The 26,741-nt window shown below is 38.9% G+C and overlaps 4 non-coding genes and 1 pseudogene across 4 annotated transcripts; all 5 read left to right on the forward strand.

Annotated features, from left to right (window-relative positions):
* Positions 1–304: 304 nt before the first annotated feature.
* On the forward strand, positions 305–483 carry LOC119562088. Its single transcript, XR_005221663.1, has one exon. It is a non-coding gene; the product is annotated as a 5.8S ribosomal RNA (ribosomal RNA).
* A 401-nt stretch (positions 484–884) lies between these two features.
* LOC119562059 lies at positions 885–10,344 on the forward strand (annotated as a pseudogene).
* A 6,582-nt stretch (positions 10,345–16,926) lies between these two features.
* LOC119562017 lies at positions 16,927–18,921 on the forward strand. The gene has a single exon (XR_005221608.1). It is a non-coding gene; the product is annotated as a small subunit ribosomal RNA (ribosomal RNA).
* Positions 18,922–19,580: 659 nt separating this feature from the next.
* Positions 19,581–19,759, forward strand: LOC119562089. The gene has a single exon (XR_005221664.1). It is a non-coding gene; the product is annotated as a 5.8S ribosomal RNA (ribosomal RNA).
* Positions 19,760–20,160: 401 nt separating this feature from the next.
* Positions 20,161–24,131, forward strand: LOC119562050. Its single transcript, XR_005221639.1, has one exon. It is a non-coding gene; the product is annotated as a large subunit ribosomal RNA (ribosomal RNA).
* The last annotated feature ends 2,610 nt before the right edge of the window (positions 24,132–26,741 follow it).

The following is a 26,741-nucleotide window of genomic DNA, read 5'->3' on the forward strand; positions in this document are numbered from 1 at the left end:
CAGTTATGCGCATACATTGGATAATGCAACAACCTAAAATGTACAATGTTGTACCTGATTATTACAGGTTAATGTTTTATATAAATTTCAATATATATCGCTAAAAAAAAGTATTAATACCGTAAATGCCATTTAAAAAATACTTGATATATTATTGGTTATATGAAACTAAGACATTTCGCAGCATTCGTTTTAGGTATAAAAATCAATTTATTGAAGGAATTGATATATGCCAGTAAAATGGTGTATTTTTAATTTCTTTCAATAAAAACATATATGACAAAATTACCAAACCAATATATAAAACTCTAAGCGGTGGATCACTCGGCTCATGGGTCGATGAAGAACGCAGCAAACTGTGCGTCATCGTGTGAACTGCAGGACACATGAACATCGACATTTTGAACGCATATCGCAGTCCATGCTGTTATGTACTTTAATTAATTTTATAGTGCTGCTTGGACTACATATGGTTGAGGGTTGTAAGACTATGCTAATTAAGTTGTTTATATAAATTTTATAATGAAATTTTATAAGCATATGGTATATTATTGGATAATAATAATTTAATTATTATATTATTCATAATATTAACAAATATATGAAAAACATTATCTCACATTAGTAAATAATTTGAATGTGAAAAACGAAGAGAAATATTTTCTTTTTCAATCAAATAATACTGAGAAATGTCTAGCATAAAAAATTTATCTAGAATTGTCTCTTATTAAAGATTAGTAAATAGAAAGCCGTTGACAATATTATTATTCTTCGTTGATTCGTTAGACCAAACAAATGCCATACAAATATATAAAATATATAACGAATTTAATAAAATGTTTTATCATTATATATAAAGAATTAATTGCAAAAAAAGTTATACACAACCTCAACTCATATGGGACTACCCCCTGAATTTAAGCATATTAATTAGGGGAGGAAAAGAAACTAACCAGGATTTTCTTAGTAGCGGCGAGCGAAAAGAAATCAGTTCAGCACTAAGTCACTTTGTCTATATGGCAAATGTGAGATGCAGTGTATGGAGCGTCAATATTCTAGTATGAGAAATTAACGATTTAAGTCCTTCTTAAATGAGGCCATTTACCCATAGAGGGTGCCAGGCCCGTATAACGTTAATGATTACTAGATGATGTTTCCAAAGAGTCGTGTTGCTTGATAGTGCAGCACTAAGTGGGTGGTAAACTCCATCTAAAACTAAATATAACCATGAGACCGATAGTAAACAAGTACCGTGAGGGAAAGTTGAAAAGAACTCTGAATAGAGAGTTAAACAGTACGTGAAACTGCTTAGAGGTTAAGCCCGATGAACCTGAATATCCGTTATGGAAAATTCATCATTAAAATTGTAATATTTAAACAATATTATGATAATAGTGTGCATTTTTTCCATATAAGGACATTGTAATCTATTAGCATACAAAATTTATCATAAAATATAACTTATAGTTTATTCAAATTAATTTGCTTGCATTTTAACACAGAATAAATGTTATTAATTTGATAAAGTGCTGATAGATTTATATGAATACAGTGCGTTAATTTTTCGGAATTATATAATGGCATAATTATCATTGATTTTTGTGTTTATTATATGCACTTGTATGATTAACAATGCGAAAGATTCAGGATACCTTCGGGACCCGTCTTGAAACACGGACCAAGGAGTCTAACATATGTGCAAGTTATTGGGATATAAACCTAATAGCGTAATTAACTTGACTAATAATGGGATTAGTTTTTTAACTATTTATAGCTAATTAACACAATCCCGGGGCGTTCTATATAGTTATGTATAATGATATTTATATTATTTATGCCTCTAACTGGAACGTACCTTGAGCATATATGCTGTGACCCGAAAGATGGTGAACTATACTTGATCAGGTTGAAGTCAGGGGAAACCCTGATGGAAGACCGAAACAGTTCTGACGTGCAAATCGATTGTCAGAATTGAGTATAGGGGCGAAAGACCAATCGAACCATCTAGTAGCTGGTTCCTTCCGAAGTTTCCCTCAGGATAGCTGGTGCATTTTAATGTTATATAAAATAATCTTATCTGGTAAAGCGAATGATTAGAGGCCTTAGGGTCGAAACGATCTTAACCTATTCTCAAACTTTAAATGGGTAAGAACCTTAACTTTCTTGATATGAAGTTCAAGGTTATGATATAATGTGCCCAGTGGGCCACTTTTGGTAAGCAGAACTGGCGCTGTGGGATGAACCAAACGTAATGTTACGGTGCCCAAATTAACAACTCATGCAGATACCATGAAAGGCGTTGGTTGCTTAAAACAGCAGGACGGTGATCATGGAAGTCGAAATCCGCTAAGGAGTGTGTAACAACTCACCTGCCGAAGCAACTAGCCCTTAAAATGGATGGCGCTTAAGTTGTATACCTATACATTACCGCTAAAGTAGATGATTTATATTACTTGTGATATAAATTTTGAAACTTTAGTGAGTAGGAAGGTACAATGGTATGCGTAGAAGTGTTTGGCGTAAGCCTGCATGGAGCTGCCATTGGTACAGATCTTGGTGGTAGTAGCAAATAATCGAATGAGACCTTGGAGGACTGAAGTGGAGAAGGGTTTCGTGTGAACAGTGGTTGATCACGAGTTAGTCGGTCCTAAGTTCAAGGCGAAAGCCGAAAATTTTCAAGTAAAACACAAATGCCATACAAATATAATTATATTATATAAATCAAGCTAATTAATATACTTGAATAATTTTGAACGAAAGGGAATACGGTTCCAATTCCGTAACCTGTTGAGTATCCGTTTGTTATTAAATATGGGCCTCGTGCTCATCCTGGCAACAGGAACGACCATAAAGAAGCCGTCGAGAGATATCGGAAGAGTTTTCTTTTCTGTTTTATAGCCGTACTACCATGGAAGTCTTTCGCAGAGAGATATGGTAGATGGGCTAGAAGAGCATGACATATACTGTTGTGTCGATATTTTCTCCTCGGACCTTGAAAATTTATGGTGGGGACACGCAAACTTCTCAACAGGCCGTACCAATATCCGCAGCTGGTCTCCAAGGTGAAGAGTCTCTAGTCGATAGAATAATGTAGGTAAGGGAAGTCGGCAAATTAGATCCGTAACTTCGGGATAAGGATTGGCTCTGAAGATTGAGATAGTCGGGCTTGATTGGGAAACAATAACATGGTTTATGTGCTCGTTCTGGGTAAATAGAGTGTCTGGCATTTATGTTGGTCACTTGTTCCCCGGATAGTTTAGTTACGTAGCCAATTGTGGAACTTTCTTGCTAAAATTTTTAAGAATACTAATTGGGTTAAACCAATTAGTTCTTATTAATTATAACGATTATCAATTAACAATCAATTCAGAACTGGCACGGACTTGGGGAATCCGACTGTCTAATTAAAACAAAGCATTGTGATGGCCCTAGCGGGTGTTGACACAATGTGATTTCTGCCCAGTGCTCTGAATGTCAAAGTGAAGAAATTCAAGTAAGCGCGGGTCAACGGCGGGAGTAACTATGACTCTCTTAAGGTAGCCAAATGCCTCGTCATCTAATTAGTGACGCGCATGAATGGATTAACGAGATTCCTACTGTCCCTATCTACACACAGTCGGTGTTTGGTTGCTCGCGAGAACAGACGTGTTTTTCCGTACGCTCCGCGAGTAAAGTGCATTTAGGCAGTAAAACAACAGGTACATTGTTGAAAATAGTGCGAAAATTCGTGTTTCGTGCTTGCGAACACAGTGCGTGTGTTTTCCGTTTGAAATTCTGCGGAAATCGGGCGATATTCGCGTTTTTCTTTTTGGAAATTTTCCATTAAGACACGTGTGTCGCGAGAGAGGCGCTCTCTCGAGAGAGGCGTTTGCCTAATTTAGGCACATTTTGTCGCCCACAGCTGTGCGGTTTGTGTCTCCGCTGAACTTGGATCAGCTGATCAGCTGACCGAGCTTTTGAGAACCAGCTGATAGGAAGGGGTAAGTCTCGAATATCAAAGAGCTTACTTAGTAAGGCCGATAACCGGCAGATGGCGCCACCAAAAATGGTGGTCGACGAGTCCGGGAGCGAAAGTGCGAGCAGCCGTGGAAGCAGCTCGGGCAGAGGGCGCGCCAGAGGCAAGCGCAACAAAGCGCCGCTGAGGGAGGCCTCGAGGTGCAAAGTGTTGGCGCTGGATGCAACCGCCGCTGCCCCTGCCGACGCCTTTGCCGCTGCCCCCGCCGCTGCCCCCGCCGCTGCCGCTGCCGCAGCCGCTGCCGCTGCCGCAGCCGCTGCCCCCGCCGCTGCCCCCGCCGCTGCCCCCGCCGCTGCCCCCGCCGACGCTGCCGCAGTCGCAGCCGCTGCTGATGGAGGGACCTTCGTCGTGCCAGCCAGCATAGAGAAATCCTTCTCGGACAGGGAATGGAGGGGAAACGGAGCCGTTGCTGCCGAGATGGGCGACATCCGTGCGGATATCCTGAGGATGTCCCACGTAGCGAGCCCTACCGTGAGCATTAAGACGCAGTTGTTGGCAAACCGCTACGAGGAGGTCGTCGGAGCCCTGCTGATCCGCATCGGAGTGCTGGAGGATCGCTTGAAGAGGCAGACACCGGTCGCCTCGGCCGCCTCATATGCAGCCACCGCTGCTAGAGGCGCGCACCTAGTCGCCTCACCTGCTGCCCCTGTTGCCCCCCTTGCCCCCGTACCCGCACCGCGGAAGATTCGGGAGACATGGTCGGCTGTCGTTGCGTGCGACGACCCGGCCCTGTCAGGCAGGCAAATCGCTGAGAAGATCCGCAAGGAGGTAGCGCCCGCTCTGGGCGTACGAGTACACGAGGTGCGTGAGCTGAAGCGGGGCGGCGCGATCATTCGCACGCCTTCGCAGGCGGAGATGACGAAGGTCGTCGCCTCCGCAAAGTTCGCCGAGGTGGGCCTGAAGGTGTCGAGGAACACCGCTGCGAAGCCGCGTGTTACGGTCCAGGATGTGGACACCTCCGTGGGACCGGACGAGTTTATGATGGAGCTCAGGGAGAAGAACTTCGAAGAGATGAGCCTCAAGGAGTTCCAGAAGGCGGTTGTCCTGGCGACCAAGCCCTGGTCAGCTGCTGACGGTGCCACAATCAATGTGACGCTGGAGGTAGACGACCAGGCGCTGGCCGTTCTCGAGGGCGGGAGAGTGTACATTAAGTGGTTTTCGTACCGCTGCCGCTCTCAGGTGCGAACCTACGCGTGCCACCGATGCCTTGGCTTTGACCACAAGGTCAATGAGTGTCGGTACGCCCGAGAGAAGCAGGTCTGCCGCCAGTGCGGACAGAACGACCACGTCGCGGCGAAGTGCAGAAATGCGGTGGACTGCCGCAACTGCCGTCACAAGGGTATGCCCTCGGGGCATTATATGCTTTCGGGTGGCTGCCCGATATACGGCGCGCTGCTAGCCAGGGTGCAAGCTAGACATTGATAATGTTTAGCTTCATCCAAGCGAATTGTGGTCGAGGCCGTTGCGCTGTCATCGAGCTTGCCAAGCAGATGAGAGATGCTGGCCACCTGTTCGCACTAGTCCAGGAGCCCTACGTGGACGCTGGCAAGCGACTCACTGGACTGCCTGGAGGAATGAGGATATTCGCCGATAGGAGGAAGAAAGCTGCCATCATCGTGGACGACCCATCTGCCATCTGCATGCCCATCGAGGCTTTGACGACGGACTACGGAGTGTGCGTGAGTGTCACAGGAAGATATGGCACAATCTTTCTGGCCTCCGTATACTGCCAGCATCTAGCTGCTCTGGAGCCCTACACTGACTACCTGGATACGGTTCTGCTATTAGCTAGCAGAACACCGACAATCCTCGGACTTGATGCTAACGCAGTCTCCCCTATGTGGTTCAGCAAATCCCCAGACAACTCTGGAGACCGCCTGAACCGCGAACGGGGACAGCTCATGAACGAGTGGATAATCGCAAGCGGTGCCAGTGTACTGAATACGGCCAGCCAGGTGTTCACGTTCGATAATCACCGCTCTAGAAGTGATATCGACGTGACCTTCGCCAACGAAGCGGCGCGAGTATGGGCAACCTACGATTGGAGAGTTGACTTCTGGGAGCTGAGTGACCACAACATTATCACTGTTGAGGTTACTCCAGATCCGAGCAGTACCGTTGAGAGCCTAGCTCCGGTACCGCAATGGAAGCTCTCCAATGCAAGTTGGCGAAGATTCAGTGTAGAGTTAAGGAGTGCAGCACAGAGTCTCGAGGAACTGGAGGAATCGCCGTTGGACGACCATGTGTCTGCCCTTCGCTCCATCGTACACGATGTGTGCGACAGGGTGATAGGGCGCAGGATACCTGCAGCGAGGGGAAACGTAATATGGTGGAATCCTGAGCTGAGTACCAAGCGCCAAGAGGTTCGGAGACTGAGGCGTAGGCTGCAGGCAGCTCGCCGGAGTGGCACCGACGATGCTGAGCAACTTGCCGCTGGACTGAGATTTGCCTCAGGCCAGTACAAGAAGCTTATCTTGACGACAAAGGAGCAAAACTGGCGGGACTTCGTGGGACGGCACAAGGATGATCCATGGGGGCACGTATACCGAATATGCCGAGGCCGGAAGAAGACAGCCGATCTCGGATGTCTCCGGTCGAACGGCGCGCTTTCCGTAACTTGGCACGACTGCGCAAGTGTGCTCCTCCGCAACTTTTTCCCTGCTGCGGAGTCGACGACACGAGAAGACATACCCCCTGGTGCCCCACCGATCCTCGAAGCCTTCGAGGTGGCAACCAGCGTCGCGAGGCTGAGAAGCCGGCGATCGCCGGGTATGGATGGCATCACGGGCGGTATTGTCAAGGAGGTATGGCGTGCCATCCCTCAGCACCTGACGAAGCTGTACTCTCGGTGCATCTCGGAAGGATACTTTCCGGCCGAGTGGAAGCACCCGAGAGTGATACCGCTGGTAAAGGGGCCAGATAAGGACAGGAGCGATCCTGCCTCTTATCGCGGCATATGCCTTTTACCAGTGTTCGGAAAGGCGCTTGAGGGAATCATGGTGAATCGGCTGAAGGATGTGCTACCGGATGGCTGCAGATGGCAATTCGGATTCAGGCCTGGACGCTGCGTGGAGGATGCGTGGATGCACGCCAAAAACACCGTCGCCAACAGTCGCGAGAGGAGGGTCCTTGGAATCTTTGTCGATTTCAAGGGAGCCTTCGACAACGTGGAGTGGAGTGCGGTGCTGGATCGGCTTGTCGACGTAGGCTGTCGAGAAATCGACTTGTGGAAAAGCTATTTTTCCGGCCGTAGCGCAAGCATCATCAGCAGGTATGAAGCAGCCACAGTTGCGGTTACACGGGGCTGCCCGCAAGGGTCCGTCAGTGGTCCATTTATTTGGAATTTACTGATGGATGTGCTGCTTCAGCGCTTGGAGCCACATTGTGCTCTGAGCGCGTTTGCAGATGATCTTCTGCTTTTCGTCGACGGGAATTCCCGTGCCGATCTGGAGCGGAAGGGCGAGCAGTTGATGGACATCGTGGGAGCCTGGGGAGCTGAGGTTGGAGTGAGTGTGTCAACCAGCAAGACGGCAATAATGTTGCTGAAAGGACAGCTTTCACGCACGAGGAGACCGACGGTACGGTTTGCTGGAGCAAGCCTGCCTTACGTCACCAAATGCCGGTACCTTGGCATCTTAGTCGGCGAGCGGTTGAGTTTTCTCCCGCATATCTCTGCTCTCAGAGATCGGCTGGCTGGAGTTGCCGGAGGACTAGCGCGGGTGCTTCGAGTCGATTGGGGGCTCAGCTCCCGTGCTAAGAGGACGATTTACAGCGGACTCATGGTCCCCTGTGCACTCTTTGGTGCCTCGGTCTGGTACAAGGCGGCGAGTAGGGGCAAGTCCCTTAAACTCCTCACCTCGTGCCAGAGGTCCATCCTTTTAGGATGCCTACCGGTATGCCGCACAGTGTCCACGGTGGCACTGCAGGTGCTTGCTGGTGCTCCTCCAATGGATCTGGATGCTCACAGGATCGCCGTGAAGTTCAAGCTGAGGAAGGATGTCCCCCTGGATGAGAGCGACTGGCTCCACGGACAGGACCTGTCCGTGTTGGACTGGAAAGCTAAGATGGCGCTGCTAGACGAACGTCTGCTAAATGAGTGGCAACTCAGATGGGATCGCGCGGAACACGGCTCCGTGACTCGCGAGTTTTTCCCAGAGGCAGCGTTCGTCTACAAGAGGAAAGACTTTGTCTTTACCCTCAAAGCCGGATTCTTGCTGACAGGACACGGGTCGATGAACGCATTTCTGCAAGGCAGGACCCTCAGTACCACGACCGCATGCTCATGTGGCGTGGCAAGAGAGGACTGGCGCCACATACTGTGTGAATGCCGCCTGTATAACGATTTGCGGGACCTGGATGCCCTTGGAGTCGTTCGAGACCAGGGAAGATGGATCGTCGCGGGAGTAGTCGAGACCCCAGAACGGATGCGTCTCCTAGGAGTTTTTGCCGATGCTGCCTTCTCGAGGCGAAGGATGGATGCGACGAGGGAGGAACCACAGGCGCCGGGACGTTAGTCCCACACCTCTTTTGCCGTGTGGTAGCGGCGAAGAATACTGCCACAGCCTGCCATAGCTTGTCGTAGGAGGCGACTAATATGGCAATGGTTGCCCCATCCGAGCTTGTCGGAGCTGAAGGGGTGAGGCTCACCGAGCCTGTAATTTCGGTACCACGGGTTGAGCAGCTCCAAGGCTGCTCATTGAGGTTGGCCCCCTTGTGGGAGTATCGTGGTGGCTGTGGTTGACACCTATATCGCGGGTAGAGTCCTCGGGCTCGACGTGGATGTTGCGTTATACAACTCGGGTGCTGTGACCCACAGAACAGTAGAGATTTTAGATAGATCTCGCCCCTACGCAAGGGGGAGTGCTTGCCCGACAAGTAAGTACTCGAATTGCTACTGGGGTGGATGCTATGTACATAGCTATAGCTTCTAGTCCGGGGCGTTGGTCTGGCGCTTAACCTAGACCCGTGCATTATATACTCACTTGTGGGTATATTAGAATGCCGTGGTTGTAATCCCTTCATTGTGGAACACGCCACGTAAAACAAGTTCGGAGGGATCCGAGACACACCCTGTCCCTATCTACTATCTAGCGAAACCACAGCCAAGGGAACGGGCTTGGAATAATTAGCGGGGAAAGAAGACCCTTTTGAGCTTGACTCTAATCTGGCAGTGTAAGGAGACATAAGAGGTGTAGAATAAGTGGGAGATATTAGACTTCGGTTTGGTATCGCCAATGAAATACCACTACTCTTATTGTTTCCTTACTTACTTGATTAAATGGAACGTGTATCATTTCCTAGCCATTATACGGATATATTTATTATATCTTATGGTATTGGGTTTTGATGCAAGCTTCTTGATCAAAGTATCACGAGTTTGTTATATAATCGCAAACAAATTCTTTAATAAAACGGTGCATTTATGTATTTTTGATTTGAAAATTTGGTATAACTCCAATTACTCAGGTATGATCCAATTCAAGGACATTGCCAGGTAGGGAGTTTGACTGGGGCGGTACATCTCTCAAATAATAACGGAGGTGTCCCAAGGCCAGCTCAGTGCGGACAGAAACCACACATAGAGCAAAAGGGCAAATGCTGACTTGATCTCGGTGTTCAGTACACACAGGGACAGCAAAAGCTCGGCCTATCGATCCTTTTGGTTTAAAGAGTTTTTAACAAGAGGTGTCAGAAAAGTTACCATAGGGATAACTGGCTTGTGGCGGCCAAGCGTTCATAGCGACGTCGCTTTTTGATCCTTCGATGTCGGCTCTTCCTATCATTGTGAAGCAAAATTCACCAAGCGTTGGATTGTTCACCCATGCAAGGGAACGTGAGCTGGGTTTAGACCGTCGTGAGACAGGTTAGTTTTACCCTACTAATGACAAAACGTTGTTGCGACAGCATTCCTGCGTAGTACGAGAGGAACCGCAGGTACGGACCAATGGCACAATACTTGTTCGAGCGAACAGTGGTATGACGCTACGTCCGTTGGATTATGCCTGAACGCCTCTAAGGTCGTATCCGTGCTGGACTGCAATGATAAATAAGGGGCAATTTGCATTGTATGGCTTCTAAACCATTTAAAGTTTATAATTTACTTTATAAACGACAATGGATGTGATGCCAATGTAATTTGTAACATAGTAAATTGGGAGGATCTTTGATCACCTGATGCCGCGCTAGTTACATATAAAAGCATTATTTAATACAATGACAAAGCCTAGAATCAATTGTAAACGACTTTTGTAACAGGCAAGGTGTTGTAAGTGGTTGAGCAGCTGCCATACTGCGATCCACTGAAGCTTATCCTTTGCTTGATGATTCGATAATAAAGATGTTGCAAGCGGGCATAATCATTATGCTTGCTTGCAGCATCGCACGCCACTTTGTTTGTGGTGTGTAAGGTAGGGAAGAAGAAATATAAAAGACCTAAATTGGAAACATCAATATATAAGTAAATATTGAACAAACAAAATGTATCGTCATCTTATTAGTGACGCGATGATAAAGTGGCAAACATATTCCATGTATAAATATTCCTATGGTATTAAAATTCAAGTAAAGAGGACATATATAAAAGTTTGTATATATGGTTCATTCAATGGTAGCAGCGGTTGGTTGGTTGGTGTCTGCTCCTCTTATTGTTCAAAACTTATGTTATGGTAGCAAGTCTATATCGTCATATTATTAGTGACGCGAAAAAGTAGTGGCAAAACATATTCCATGTATAAATAAATATTCCTATGGTATTGAAATTCAAGTAAAGAGGCCATTCAAGTAAAGAGGACTTATATAAATATAAGTATATATAATGGTAGCAGCGCGGTTGGTTGGTTGGTGTGTCTGCTCCTCTTATTGTTCAAAACTTATGTTATGGTAGCAAGACTGTATCGTCATATTATTAGTGACGCGAAAAAGTAGTGGCAAAACATATTCCATGTATAAATATTCCTATGGTATTGAAATTCAACTAAAGAGGACATATAAAATTACTATCAATGGTAGCAGTGGTTGGTTGGTTGGTGGTTGGTTGGCGGCTGCTCCTATTATTGTTCAAGACTTATGTTATGGTAGCAAGTCTGTATCGTCATATTAATTATTAGTGACGCGAAAAAGTAGTGGAAATCATATTCCATGTATAAATAGATTCCTATGGTAATGAAATTTTCAAGTAAAGAGAGGACCATTCAAGTAAGAGGACATATAAAAAGTAAGTATATGTTCCTCCAATGGTAGCAGTGGTTGGTTGGTTGGCGGCTGATCCTCTTATTGTTCAAAACTTATTTTATCAATATGAGTTTGGCAATACAATAAAGAAGACCAATCTAATCCATATAAAACTAAATGTATTATATGGATATGCTTAGGAAACCCATATATTCATAAAAAAAAATTATGTATAGAAAATTATACATATATCTTTTATATAAATGAATCGTATGGATATCGCCTTATGGTAGGTATAATAACTTTTTAAGGCATAATAATGTATAATATAGAAAATATACATTGAAATATAAATGCATTTTTATAGATATGGCGGCATATAAGTGCCATATACACAAGAATAAATAATAGAATTTACCAATATATAATTAAAATGAGATATATAAACCTAGTGAGGGGCTGCACTAGTATATGAATCGTATGGATATGGCTTATAGGTATAATACCTATAAGGCATAATAATGTATAATATAATAAATATAAATTAAGATATGAATGAATTATATAAATATGGCATAGAAATGCCATATACATACATAAGAATAAATGGTAGAATTTACCCATATATCACTGAAACACGATATATAAACCTAATGATAGCTGGCACTAGTACTGTAAACATGCACGCAATAGTGCGTGGGGTAAAAAACTACTATAGGGAGGTGGTCGTTGGCGGGCCCCTCCTCGTATTGGTCAAAACTTATGTTATGCATATGAATTTGTCAATACTATATAGAACGCCAAGCATATCCATATAAACTATGGATATGCATAGAAATCCATACAAAAGTAAAAAAAAATTATGTATAGAAAAATATACATATATTTATATAAGTGAATCGTATGGATATGGCTTATAGGTATAATACCTATAAGGCATAATAATGTATAACAAGTAAATATACATTGAAATGTGAATGCATTGTATGGATATGGCATATAAATGCCATATATATAGAAATAAATTGTATATCAATGATATAACAATTATAAACCTAGTGAGGGGCGGCACTAGTGAATGAATCGTATGGATATGGCTTATAGGTATAATACCTATAAGGCATAATAATGTATAATATAATAAATATACATTAAGATATGAATGGATTGTATAAATATGGCATAGAAATGCCATATACATAAGAATAAATGGTAGAATTTACCCATATATCACTGAAACACGATATATAAACCTAGTGATAGCTGGCACTAGTACTGTAAACAGGCACGCAATAGTGCGTGGGGTAAAAAACTACTATAGGGAGGTGGTCGTTGGCGGGCCCCTCCTCGTATTGGTCAAAACTTATGTTATGCATATGAATTTGTCAATACTATATAGAACGCCAAGCATATCCATATAAACTATGGATATGCATAGAAATCCATACAAAAGTAAAAAAAAATTATGTATAGAAAAATATACATATATTTATATAAGTGAATCGTATGGATATGGCTTATAGGTATAATACCTATAAGGCATAATAATGTATAACAAGTAAATATACATTGAAATGTGAATGCATTGTATGGATATGGCATATAAATGCCATATATATAGAAATAAATTGTATATCAATGATATAACAATTATAAACCTAGTGAGGGGCGGCACTAGTGAATGAATCGTATGGATATGGCTTATAGGTATAATACCTATAAGGCATAATAATGTATAATATAATAAATATACATTAAGATATGAATGGATTGTATAAATATGGCATAGAAATGCCATATACATAAGAATAAATGGTAGAATTTACCCATATATCACTGAAACACGATATATAAACCTAGTGATAGCTGGCACTAGTACTGTAAACAGGCACGCAATAGTGCGTGGGGTAAAAAACTACTATAGGGAGGTGGTCGTTGGCGGGCCCCTCCTCGTATTGGTCAAAACTTATGTTATGCATATGAATTTGTCAATACTATATAGAACGCCAAGCATATCCATATAAACTATGGATATGCATAGAAAACCATACAAAAGTAAAAAAAAATTATGTATAGAAAAATATACATATATTTATATAAGTGAATCGTATGGATATGGCTTATAGGTATAATACCTATAAGGCATAATAATGTATAACAAGTAAATATACATTGAAATGTGAATGCATTGTATGGATATGGCATATAAATGCCATATATATAGAAATAAATTGTATATCAATGATATAACAATTATAAACCTAGTGAGGGGCGGCACTAGTGAATGAATCGTATGGATATGGCTTATAGGTATAATACCTATAAGGCATAATAATGTATAATATAATAAATATACATTAAGATATGAATGGATTGTATAAATATGGCATAGAAATGCCATATACATAAGAATAAATGGTAGAATTTACCCATATATCACTGAAACACGATATATAAACCTAGTGATAGCTGGCACTAGTACTGTAAACAGGCACGCAATAGTGCGTGGGGTAAAAAACTACTATAGGGAGGTGGTCGTTGGCGGGCCCCTCCTCGTATTGGTCAAAACTTATGTTATGCATATGAATTTGTCAATACTATATAGAACGCCAAGCATATCCATATAAACTATGGATATGCATAGAAAACCATACAAAAGTAAAAAAAAATTATGTATAGAAAAATATACATATATTTATATAAGTGAATCGTATGGATATGGCTTATAGGTATAATACCTATAAGGCATAATAATGTATAACAAGTAAATATACATTGAAATGTGAATGCATTGTATGGATATGGCATATAAATGCCATATATATAGAAATAAATTGTATATCAATGATATAACAATTATAAACCTAGTGAGGGGCGGCACTAGTGAATGAATCGTATGGATATGGCTTATAGGTATAATACCTATAAGGCATAATAATGTATAATATAATAAATATACATTAAGATATGAATGGATTGTATAAATATGGCATAGAAATGCCATATACATAAGAATAAATGGTAGAATTTACCATATATCACTGAAACACGATATATAAACCTAGTGATAGCTGGCACTAGTACTGTAAACAGGCACGCAATAGTGCGTGGGGTAAAAAACTACTATAGGGAGGTGGTCGTTGGCGGGCCCCTCCTCGTATTGGTCAAAACTTATGTTATGCATATGAATTTGTCAATACTATATAGAACGCCAAGCATATCCATATAAAACTATGGATATGCATAGAAACCATACAAAAGTAAAAAAAATTATGTATAGAAAAAAATATACATATATTTATATAAGTGAATCGTATGGATATGGCTTATAGGTATAATACCTATAAGGCATAATAATGTATAACAAGTAAATATACATTGAAATGTGAATGCATTGTATGGATATGGCATATAAATGCCATATATATAGAAATAAATTGTATATCAATGATATACAATTATAAACCTAGTGAGGGGCGGCACTAGTGAATGAATCGTATGGATATGGCTTATAGGTATAATACCTATAAGGCATAATAATGTATAATATAATAAATATACATTAAGATATGAATGGATTGTATAAATATGGCATAGAAATGCCATATACATAAGAATAAATGGTAGAATTTACCCATATATCACTGAAACACGATATATAAACCTAGTGATAGCTGGCACTAGTACTGTAAACAGGCACGCAATAGTGCGTGGGGTAAAAAACTACTATAGGGAGGTGGTCGTTGGCGGCCCCTCCTCGTATTGGTCAAAACTTATGTTATGCATATGAATTTGTCAATACTATATAGAACGCCAAGCATATCCATATAAACTATGGATATGCATAGAAATCCATACAAAAATAAAAAAAAATTATGTATAGAAAAATATACATATATTTATATAAGTGAATCGTATGGATATGGCTTATAGGTATAATACCTATAAGGCATAATAATGTATAACAAGTAAATATACATTGAAATGTGAATGCATTGTATGGATATGGCATATAAATTGCCATATATATAGAAATAAATTGTATATCAATGATATAACAATTATAAACCTAGTGAGGGGCGGCACTAGTGAATGAATCGTATGGATATGGCTTATAGGTATAATACCTATAAGGCATAATAATGTATAATATAATAAATATACATTAAGATATGAATGGATTGTATAAATATGGCATAGAAATGCCATATACATAAGAATAAATGGTAGAATTTACCCATATATCACTGAAACATGATATATAAACCTAGTGATAGCTGGCACTAGTACTGTAAACAGGCACGCAGTAGTGCGTGGGGTAAAAAACTACTATAGGGAGGTGGTCGTTGGCGGGCCCCTCCTCGTATTGGTCAAAACTTATGTTATGCGTAAACATATGATTTTGTCAATACTATAAAGAAAACTTGTTTGTAATACAAAACTAAATGAATTATATGGATATTGAAAAATAAATGGCATTATATCCATATAATGAAAATATACTTGTATTCTCTTATTATAAGAGAGAATACCGTATAGTTGGTTGGCAAAGACAATTGAAAATACCCGAATTGCAGATGATGGGTTCAAAAACTACTATAGGGTGGTGTAGCAAATAATATGAAGATGATATATCCATATAATGGATATACACTAGTATTCTCTTATTATAATAGAGAATACCATATAAATGGTTGGCAAAGACAATTGAAAATACCCGAATTGAAGTTGACGGGTTCAAAAACTATTATAGGGTGATGTAGCAAATAAAATAATGAAGATATATCCATATAATGGAAATTATATGTGTATTCTCTTATTATATGAGAGAGTACCAAACGGTTGATTGGCAAAAGACAATTGAAAATACCCGAATTAAAGATATTGGGTCCAAAAACTACTATAGGATGGTCAATGGGCCGGCCATCTACTATTGACGTGACAAAATACTGTCTGTCGGTAGAGAAGATATTAATCCGTCAAATTTGTTTCTTTATTCATTTATGAATATGAGACTTGGCTCCACGGTTAATATTTTAAGCCCAAAGATAATAATGTTGAAACAAAGGCCAGGTTTCTATTATACATAGAATAACAAATTGTTTCCGAACTTTATCGTTAATCCAAATAAATAATTACAATTGAGGCAGGCTAATAATGATATATATTTTGTATTGATAATCTTGATATATATGTATATTGGTCTGCCATTATCACATACTGAGTTATGTGATAATTCCCTGCGGGGATAAATTAAAAGAGGTGTCCCTATATTAAAAGAAAATAATATATATATATATTATTTTTTCTAACGTACATATCATATATGCGCTCGGTTTTTATATTATATATTACCAAAGAGTCTTATATGAATATATACAGATAAATTTTAAATTTATCATCAAAATACAAATGATTTAATTCAATATTTTATATTGGTTAAACAAAAATTGTACATGTGTGGATACAATAATGACGTATGTCGAACAAAAAAGATATTTTAGAATGAAATATGCAAATATAAAGAAAATTATTACGTATTACGAAAAAAAATATTGTGTTTTTAACATCAATAATTAAAAAACTTGTTATTATTAGTGGCGGAACAAGTATATATTGTGAAAACAACAAACGTATACGAATGCTATATAAAAATGGCCGTATTCGATAGAAAACAATCTATAAAATTTATATTGCTAATTTCTATTCAAAAATATGAATGAAATATGAATAAAAACATTATTCTGGTTGATCCTGCCAGTAGTTATATGCTTGTCTCAAAGATTAAGCCATGCATGTCTAAGTACACACGAATTAAAAGTGAAACCGCAAAAGGCTCATTATATCAGTTATGGTTCCTTAGATCGTTAACAGTTACTTGGATAACTGTGGTAATTCTAGAGCTAATACATGCAATTAAAACATGAACCTTATGGGACATGTGCTTTTATTAGGCTAAAACCAAGCGATCGCAAGATCGTTATATTGGTTGAACTCTAGATAACATGCAGATCGTATGGTCTTGTACCGACGACAGATCTTTCAAATGTCTGCCCTATCAACTTTTGATGGTAGTATCTAGGACTACCATGGTTGCAACGGGTAACGGGGAATCAGGGTTCGATTCCGGAGAGGGAGCCTGAGAAACGGCTACCACATCTAAGGAAGGCAGCAGGCGCGTAAATTACCCACTCCCAGCTCGGGGAGGTAGTGACGAAAAATAACAATACAGGACTCATATCCGAGGCCCTGTAATTGGAATGAGTACACTTTAAATCCTTTAACAAGGACCAATTGGAGGGCAAGTCTGGTGCCAGCAGCCGCGGTAATTCCAGCTCCAATAGCGTATATTAAAGTTGTTGCGGTTAAAACGTTCGTAGTTGAACTTGTGCTTCATACGGGTAGTACAACTTACAATTGTGGTTAGTACTATACCTTTATGTATGTAAGCGTATTACCGGTGGAGTTCTTACATGTGCTTAGATACTTGTATTTTTTCATATGTTCCTCCTATTTAAAAACCTGCATTAGTGCTCTTAAACGAGTGTTATTGTGGGCCGGTACAATTACTTTGAACAAATTAGAGTGCTTAAAGCAGGCTTCAAATGCCTGAATATTCTGTGCATGGGATAATGAAATAAGACCTCTGTTCTGCTTTCATTGGTTTTCAGATCAAGAGGTAATGATTAATAGAAGCAGTTTGGGGGCATTAGTATTACGACGCGAGAGGTGAAATTCTTGGACCGTCGTAAGACTAACTTAAGCGAAAGCATTTGCCAAAGATGTTTTCATTAATCAAGAACGAAAGTTAGAGGTTCGAAGGCGATCAGATACCGCCCTAGTTCTAACCATAAACGATGCCAGCTAGCAATTGGGTGTAGCTACTTTTATGGCTCTCTCAGTCGCTTCCCGGGAAACCAAAGCTTTTGGGCTCCGGGGGAAGTATGGTTGCAAAGCTGAAACTTAAAGGAATTGACGGAAGGGCACCACCAGGAGTGGAGCCTGCGGCTTAATTTGACTCAACACGGGAAAACTTACCAGGTCCGAACATAAGTGTGTAAGACAGATTGATAGCTCTTTCTCGAATCTATGGGTGGTGGTGCATGGCCGTTCTTAGTTCGTGGAGTGATTTGTCTGGTTAATTCCGATAACGAACGAGACTCAAATATATTAAATAGATATCTTCAGGATTATGGTGTTGAAGCTTATATAGCCTTCATTCATGGTGGCAGTAAAATGTTTATTGTGTTTGAATGTGTTTATATAAGTGGAGCCGTACCTGTTGGTTTGTCCCATTATAAGGACACTAGCTTCTTAAATGGACAAATTGCGTCTAGCAATAATGAGATTGAGCAATAACAGGTCTGTGATGCCCTTAGATGTCCTGGGCTGCACGCGCGCTACAATGAAAGTATCAACGTGTATTTCCTAGACCGAGAGGTCCGGGTAAACCGCTGAACCACTTTCATGCTTGGGATTGTGAACTGAAACTGTTCACATGAACTTGGAATTCCCAGTAAGTGTGAGTCATTAACTCGCATTGATTACGTCCCTGCCCTTTGTACACACCGCCCGTCGCTACTACCGATTGAATTATTTAGTGAGGTCTCCGGACGTGATCACTGTGACGCCTTGTGTGTTACGGTTGTTTCGCAAAAGTTGACCGAACTTGATTATTTAGAGGAAGTAAAAGTCGTAACAAGGTTTCCGTAGGTGAACCTGCGGAAGGATCATTATTGTTTAATATCCTTACCGTTAATAAAAAAATTTGTTTTTATTATAATAATATAATATATTATAGTAATACAAATAAAATATAAATTGCCAAAAATATGATCTTTTATAGATCAAATATAAAATTTCGAACAAGCAAATCGAAATAATAATTGTAATAATAAATATATTATTGCATTAAATAAGAGATAAATAAATAAGCAAAAGCAAACAAATAACAAATTCGAACAAGCAAATCGAAATTATTAAATTTATTTAATATTATTATTATATTGTATATTAAATGCAATTAATTAATAAAACACTGTGTGTATATGGACCATAATATACACGCGTTGCGATATGTATTGTTCATCTCAGTTATGCGCATACATTGGATAATGCAACAACCTAAAATGTACAATGTTGTACCTGATTATTACAGGTTAATGTTTTATATAAATTTCAATATATATCGCTAAAAAAAAGTATTAATACCGTAAATGCCATTTAAAAAATACTTGATATATTATTGGTTATATGAAACTAAGACATTTCGCAGCATTCGTTTTAGGTATAAAAATCAATTTATTGAAGGAATTGATATATGCCAGTAAAATGGTGTATTTTTAATTTCTTTCAATAAAAACATATATGACAAAATTACCAAACCAATATATAAAACTCTAAGCGGTGGATCACTCGGCTCATGGGTCGATGAAGAACGCAGCAAACTGTGCGTCATCGTGTGAACTGCAGGACACATGAACATCGACATTTTGAACGCATATCGCAGTCCATGCTGTTATGTACTTTAATTAATTTTATAGTGCTGCTTGGACTACATATGGTTGAGGGTTGTAAGACTATGCTAATTAAGTTGTTTATATAAATTTTATAATGAAATTTTATAAGCATATGGTATATTATTGGATAATAATAATTTAATTATTATATTATTCATAATATTAACAAATATATGAAAAACATTATCTCACATTAGTAAATAATTTGAATGTGAAAAACGAAGAGAAATATTTTCTTTTTCAATCAAATAATACTGAGAAATGTCTAGCATAAAAAATTTATCTAGAATTGTCTCTTATTAAAGATTAGTAAATAGAAAGCCGTTGACAATATTATTATTCTTCGTTGATTCGTTAGACCAAACAAATGCCATACAAATATATAAAATATATAACGAATTTAATAAAATGTTTTATCATTATATATAAAGAATTAATTGCAAAAAAAGTTATACACAACCTCAACTCATATGGGACTACCCCCTGAATTTAAGCATATTAATTAGGGGAGGAAAAGAAACTAACCAGGATTTTCTTAGTAGCGGCGAGCGAAAAGAAATCAGTTCAGCACTAAGTCACTTTGTCTATATGGCAAATGTGAGATGCAGTGTATGGAGCGTCAATATTCTAGTATGAGAAATTAACGATTTAAGTCCTTCTTAAATGAGGCCATTTACCCATAGAGGGTGCCAGGCCCGTATAACGTTAATGATTACTAGATGATGTTTCCAAAGAGTCGTGTTGCTTGATAGTGCAGCACTAAGTGGGTGGTAAACTCCATCTAAAACTAAATATAACCATGAGACCGATAGTAAACAAGTACCGTGAGGGAAAGTTGAAAAGAACTCTGAATAGAGAGTTAAACAGTACGTGAAACTGCTTAGAGGTTAAGCCCGATGAACCTGAATATCCGTTATGGAAAATTCATCATTAAAATTGTAATATTTAAACAATATTATGATAATAGTGTGCATTTTTTCCATATAAGGACATTGTAATCTATTAGCATACAAAATTTATCATAAAATATAACTTATAGTTTATTCAAATTAATTTGCTTGCATTTTAACACAGAATAAATGTTATTAATTTGATAAAGTGCTGATAGATTTATATGAATACAGTGCGTTAATTTTTCGGAATTATATAATGGCATAATTATCATTGATTTTTGTGTTTATTATATGCACTTGTATGATTAACAATGCGAAAGATTCAGGATACCTTCGGGACCCGTCTTGAAACACGGACCAAGGAGTCTAACATATGTGCAAGTTATTGGGATATAAACCTAATAGCGTAATTAACTTGACTAATAATGGGATTAGTTTTTTAACTATTTATAGCTAATTAACACAATCCCGGGGCGTTCTATATAGTTATGTATAATGATATTTATATTATTTATGCCTCTAACTGGAACGTACCTTGAGCATATATGCTGTGACCCGAAAGATGGTGAACTATACTTGATCAGGTTGAAGTCAGGGGAAACCCTGATGGAAGACCGAAACAGTTCTGACGTGCAAATCGATTGTCAGAATTGAGTATAGGGGCGAAAGACCAATCGAACCATCTAGTAGCTGGTTCCTTCCGAAGTTTCCCTCAGGATAGCTGGTGCATTTTAATGTTATATAAAATAATCTTATCTGGTAAAGCGAATGATTAGAGGCCTTAGGGTCGAAACGATCTTAACCTATTCTCAAACTTTAAATGGGTAAGAACCTTAACTTTCTTGATATGAAGTTCAAGGTTATGATATAATGTGCCCAGTGGGCCACTTTTGGTAAGCAGAACTGGCGCTGTGGGATGAACCAAACGTAATGTTACGGTGCCCAAATTAACAACTCATGCAGATACCATGAAAGGCGTTGGTTGCTTAAAACAGCAGGACGGTGATCATGGAAGTCGAAATCCGCTAAGGAGTGTGTAACAACTCACCTGCCGAAGCAACTAGCCCTTAAAATGGATGGCGCTTAAGTTGTATACCTATACATTACCGCTAAAGTAGATGATTTATATTACTTGTGATATAAATTTTGAAACTTTAGTGAGTAGGAAGGTACAATGGTATGCGTAGAAGTGTTTGGCGTAAGCCTGCATGGAGCTGCCATTGGTACAGATCTTGGTGGTAGTAGCAAATAATCGAATGAGACCTTGGAGGACTGAAGTGGAGAAGGGTTTCGTGTGAACAGTGGTTGATCACGAGTTAGTCGGTCCTAAGTTCAAGGCGAAAGCCGAAAATTTTCAAGTAAAACACAAATGCCATACAAATATAATTATATTATATAAATCAAGCTAATTAATATACTTGAATAATTTTGAACGAAAGGGAATACGGTTCCAATTCCGTAACCTGTTGAGTATCCGTTTGTTATTAAATATGGGCCTCGTGCTCATCCTGGCAACAGGAACGACCATAAAGAAGCCGTCGAGAGATATCGGAAGAGTTTTCTTTTCTGTTTTATAGCCGTACTACCATGGAAGTCTTTCGCAGAGAGATATGGTAGATGGGCTAGAAGAGCATGACATATACTGTTGTGTCGATATTTTCTCCTCGGACCTTGAAAATTTATGGTGGGGACACGCAAACTTCTCAACAGGCCGTACCAATATCCGCAGCTGGTCTCCAAGGTGAAGAGTCTCTAGTCGATAGAATAATGTAGGTAAGGGAAGTCGGCAAATTAGATCCGTAACTTCGGGATAAGGATTGGCTCTGAAGATTGAGATAGTCGGGCTTGATTGGGAAACAATAACATGGTTTATGTGCTCGTTCTGGGTAAATAGAGTGTCTGGCATTTATGTTGGTCACTTGTTCCCCGGATAGTTTAGTTACGTAGCCAATTGTGGAACTTTCTTGCTAAAATTTTTAAGAATACTAATTGGGTTAAACCAATTAGTTCTTATTAATTATAACGATTATCAATTAACAATCAATTCAGAACTGGCACGGACTTGGGGAATCCGACTGTCTAATTAAAACAAAGCATTGTGATGGCCCTAGCGGGTGTTGACACAATGTGATTTCTGCCCAGTGCTCTGAATGTCAAAGTGAAGAAATTCAAGTAAGCGCGGGTCAACGGCGGGAGTAACTATGACTCTCTTAAGGTAGCCAAATGCCTCGTCATCTAATTAGTGACGCGCATGAATGGATTAACGAGATTCCTACTGTCCCTATCTACTATCTAGCGAAACCACAGCCAAGGGAACGGGCTTGGAATAATTAGCGGGGAAAGAAGACCCTTTTGAGCTTGACTCTAATCTGGCAGTGTAAGGAGACATAAGAGGTGTAGAATAAGTGGGAGATATTAGACTTCGGTTTGGTATCGCCAATGAAATACCACTACTCTTATTGTTTCCTTACTTACTTGATTAAATGGAACGTGTATCATTTCCTAGCCATTATACGGATATATTTATTATATCTTATGGTATTGGGTTTTGATGCAAGCTTCTTGATCAAAGTATCACGAGTTTGTTATATAATCGCAAACAAATTCTTTAATAAAACGGTGCATTTATGTATTTTTGATTTGAAAATTTGGTATAACTCCAATTACTCAGGTATGATCCAATTCAAGGACATTGCCAGGTAGGGAGTTTGACTGGGGCGGTACATCTCTCAAATAATAACGGAGGTGTCCCAAGGCCAGCTCAGTGCGGACAGAAACCACACATAGAGCAAAAGGGCAAATGCTGACTTGATCTCGGTGTTCAGTACACACAGGGACAGCAAAAGCTCGGCCTATCGATCCTTTTGGTTTAAAGAGTTTTTAACAAGAGGTGTCAGAAAAGTTACCATAGGGATAACTGGCTTGTGGCGGCCAAGCGTTCATAGCGACGTCGCTTTTTGATCCTTCGATGTCGGCTCTTCCTATCATTGTGAAGCAAAATTCACCAAGCGTTGGATTGTTCACCCATGCAAGGGAACGTGAGCTGGGTTTAGACCGTCGTGAGACAGGTTAGTTTTACCCTACTAATGACAAAACGTTGTTGCGACAGCATTCCTGCGTAGTACGAGAGGAACCGCAGGTACGGACCAATGGCACAATACTTGTTCGAGCGAACAGTGGTATGACGCTACGTCCGTTGGATTATGCCTGAACGCCTCTAAGGTCGTATCCGTGCTGGACTGCAATGATAAATAAGGGGCAATTTGCATTGTATGGCTTCTAAACCATTTAAAGTTTATAATTTACTTTATAAACGACAATGGATGTGATGCCAATGTAATTTGTAACATAGTAAATTGGGAGGATCTTTGATCACCTGATGCCGCGCTAGTTACATATAAAAGCATTATTTAATACAATGACAAAGCCTAGAATCAATTGTAAACGACTTTTGTAACAGGCAAGGTGTTGTAAGTGGTTGAGCAGCTGCCATACTGCGATCCACTGAAGCTTATCCTTTGCTTGATGATTCGATAATAAAGATGTTGCAAGCGGGCATAATCATTATGCTTGCTTGCAGCATCGCACGCCACTTTGTTTGTGGTGTGTAAGGTAGGGAAGAAGAAATATAAAAGACCTAAATTGGAAACATCAATATATAAGTAAATATTGAACAAACAAAATGTATCGTCATCTTATTAGTGACGCGATGATAAAGTGGCAAACATATTCCATGTATAAATATTCCTATGGTATTAAAATTCAAGTAAAGAGGACATATATAAAAGTTTGTATATATGGTTCATTCAATGGTAGCAGCGGTTGGTTGGTTGGTGTCTGCTCCTCTTATTGTTCAAAACTTATGTTATGGTAGCAAGTCTATATCGTCATATTATTAGTGACGCGAAAAAGTAGTGGCAAAACATATTCCATGTATAAATAAATATTCCTATGGTATTGAAATTCAAGTAAAGAGGCCATTCAAGTAAAGAGGACTTATATAAATATAAGTATATATAATGGTAGCAGCGCGGTTGGTTGGTTGGTGTGTCTGCTCCTCTTATTGTTCAAAACTTATGTTATGGTAGCAAGACTGTATCGTCATATTATTAGTGACGCGAAAAAGTAGTGGCAAAACATATTCCATGTATAAATATTCCTATGGTATTGAAATTCAACTAAAGAGGACATATAAAATTACTATCAATGGTAGCAGTGGTTGGTTGGTTGGTGGTTGGTTGGCGGCTGCTCCTATTATTGTTCAAGACTTATGTTATGGTAGCAAGTCTGTATCGTCATATTAATTATTAGTGACGCGAAAAAGTAGTGGAAATCATATTCCATGTATAAATAGATTCCTATGGTAATGAAATTTTCAAGTAAAGAGAGGACCATTCAAGTAAGAGGACATATAAAAAGTAAGTATATGTTCCTCCAATGGTAGCAGTGGTTGGTTGGTTGGCGGCTGATCCTCTTATTGTTCAAAACTTATTTTATCAATATGAGTTTGGCAATACAATAAAGAAGACCAATCTAATCCATATAAAACTAAATGTATTATATGGATATGCTTAGGAAACCCATATATTCATAAAAAAAAATTATGTATAGAAAATTATACATATATCTTTTATATAAATGAATCGTATGGATATCGCCTTATGGTAGGTATAATAACTTTTTAAGGCATAATAATGTATAATATAGAAAATATACATTGAAATATAAATGCATTTTTATAGATATGGCGGCATATAAGTGCCATATACACAAGAATAAATAATAGAATTTACCAATATATAATTAAAATGAGATATATAAACCTAGTGAGGGGCTGCACTAGTATATGAATCGTATGGATATGGCTTATAGGTATAATACCTATAAGGCATAATAATGTATAATATAATAAATATAAATTAAGATATGAATGAATTATATAAATATGGCATAGAAATGCCATATACATACATAAGAATAAATGGTAGAATTTACCCATATATCACTGAAACACGATATATAAACCTAATGATAGCTGGCACTAGTACTGTAAACATGCACGCAATAGTGCGTGGGGTAAAAAACTACTATAGGGAGGTGGTCGTTGGCGGGCCCCTCCTCGTATTGGTCAAAACTTATGTTATGCATATGAATTTGTCAATACTATATAGAACGCCAAGCATATCCATATAAACTATGGATATGCATAGAAATCCATACAAAAGTAAAAAAAAATTATGTATAGAAAAATATACATATATTTATATAAGTGAATCGTATGGATATGGCTTATAGGTATAATACCTATAAGGCATAATAATGTATAACAAGTAAATATACATTGAAATGTGAATGCATTGTATGGATATGGCATATAAATGCCATATATATAGAAATAAATTGTATATCAATGATATAACAATTATAAACCTAGTGAGGGGCGGCACTAGTGAATGAATCGTATGGATATGGCTTATAGGTATAATACCTATAAGGCATAATAATGTATAATATAATAAATATACATTAAGATATGAATGGATTGTATAAATATGGCATAGAAATGCCATATACATAAGAATAAATGGTAGAATTTACCCATATATCACTGAAACACGATATATAAACCTAGTGATAGCTGGCACTAGTACTGTAAACAGGCACGCAATAGTGCGTGGGGTAAAAAACTACTATAGGGAGGTGGTCGTTGGCGGGCCCCTCCTCGTATTGGTCAAAACTTATGTTATGCATATGAATTTGTCAATACTATATAGAACGCCAAGCATATCCATATAAACTATGGATATGCATAGAAATCCATACAAAAGTAAAAAAAAATTATGTATAGAAAAATATACATATATTTATATAAGTGAATCGTATGGATATGGCTTATAGGTATAATACCTATAAGGCATAATAATGTATAACAAGTAAATATACATTGAAATGTGAATGCATTGTATGGATATGGCATATAAATGCCATATATATAGAAATAAATTGTATATCAATGATATAACAATTATAAACCTAGTGAGGGGCGGCACTAGTGAATGAATCGTATGGATATGGCTTATAGGTATAATACCTATAAGGCATAATAATGTATAATATAATAAATATACATTAAGATATGAATGG

The sequence above is a fragment of the Drosophila subpulchrella genome, unplaced genomic scaffold (genome assembly GCF_014743375.2).
Source record: "Drosophila subpulchrella strain 33 F10 #4 breed RU33 unplaced genomic scaffold, RU_Dsub_v1.1 Primary Assembly Seq391, whole genome shotgun sequence".
Lineage (NCBI taxonomy): Eukaryota > Metazoa > Arthropoda > Insecta > Diptera > Drosophilidae > Drosophila > Drosophila subpulchrella.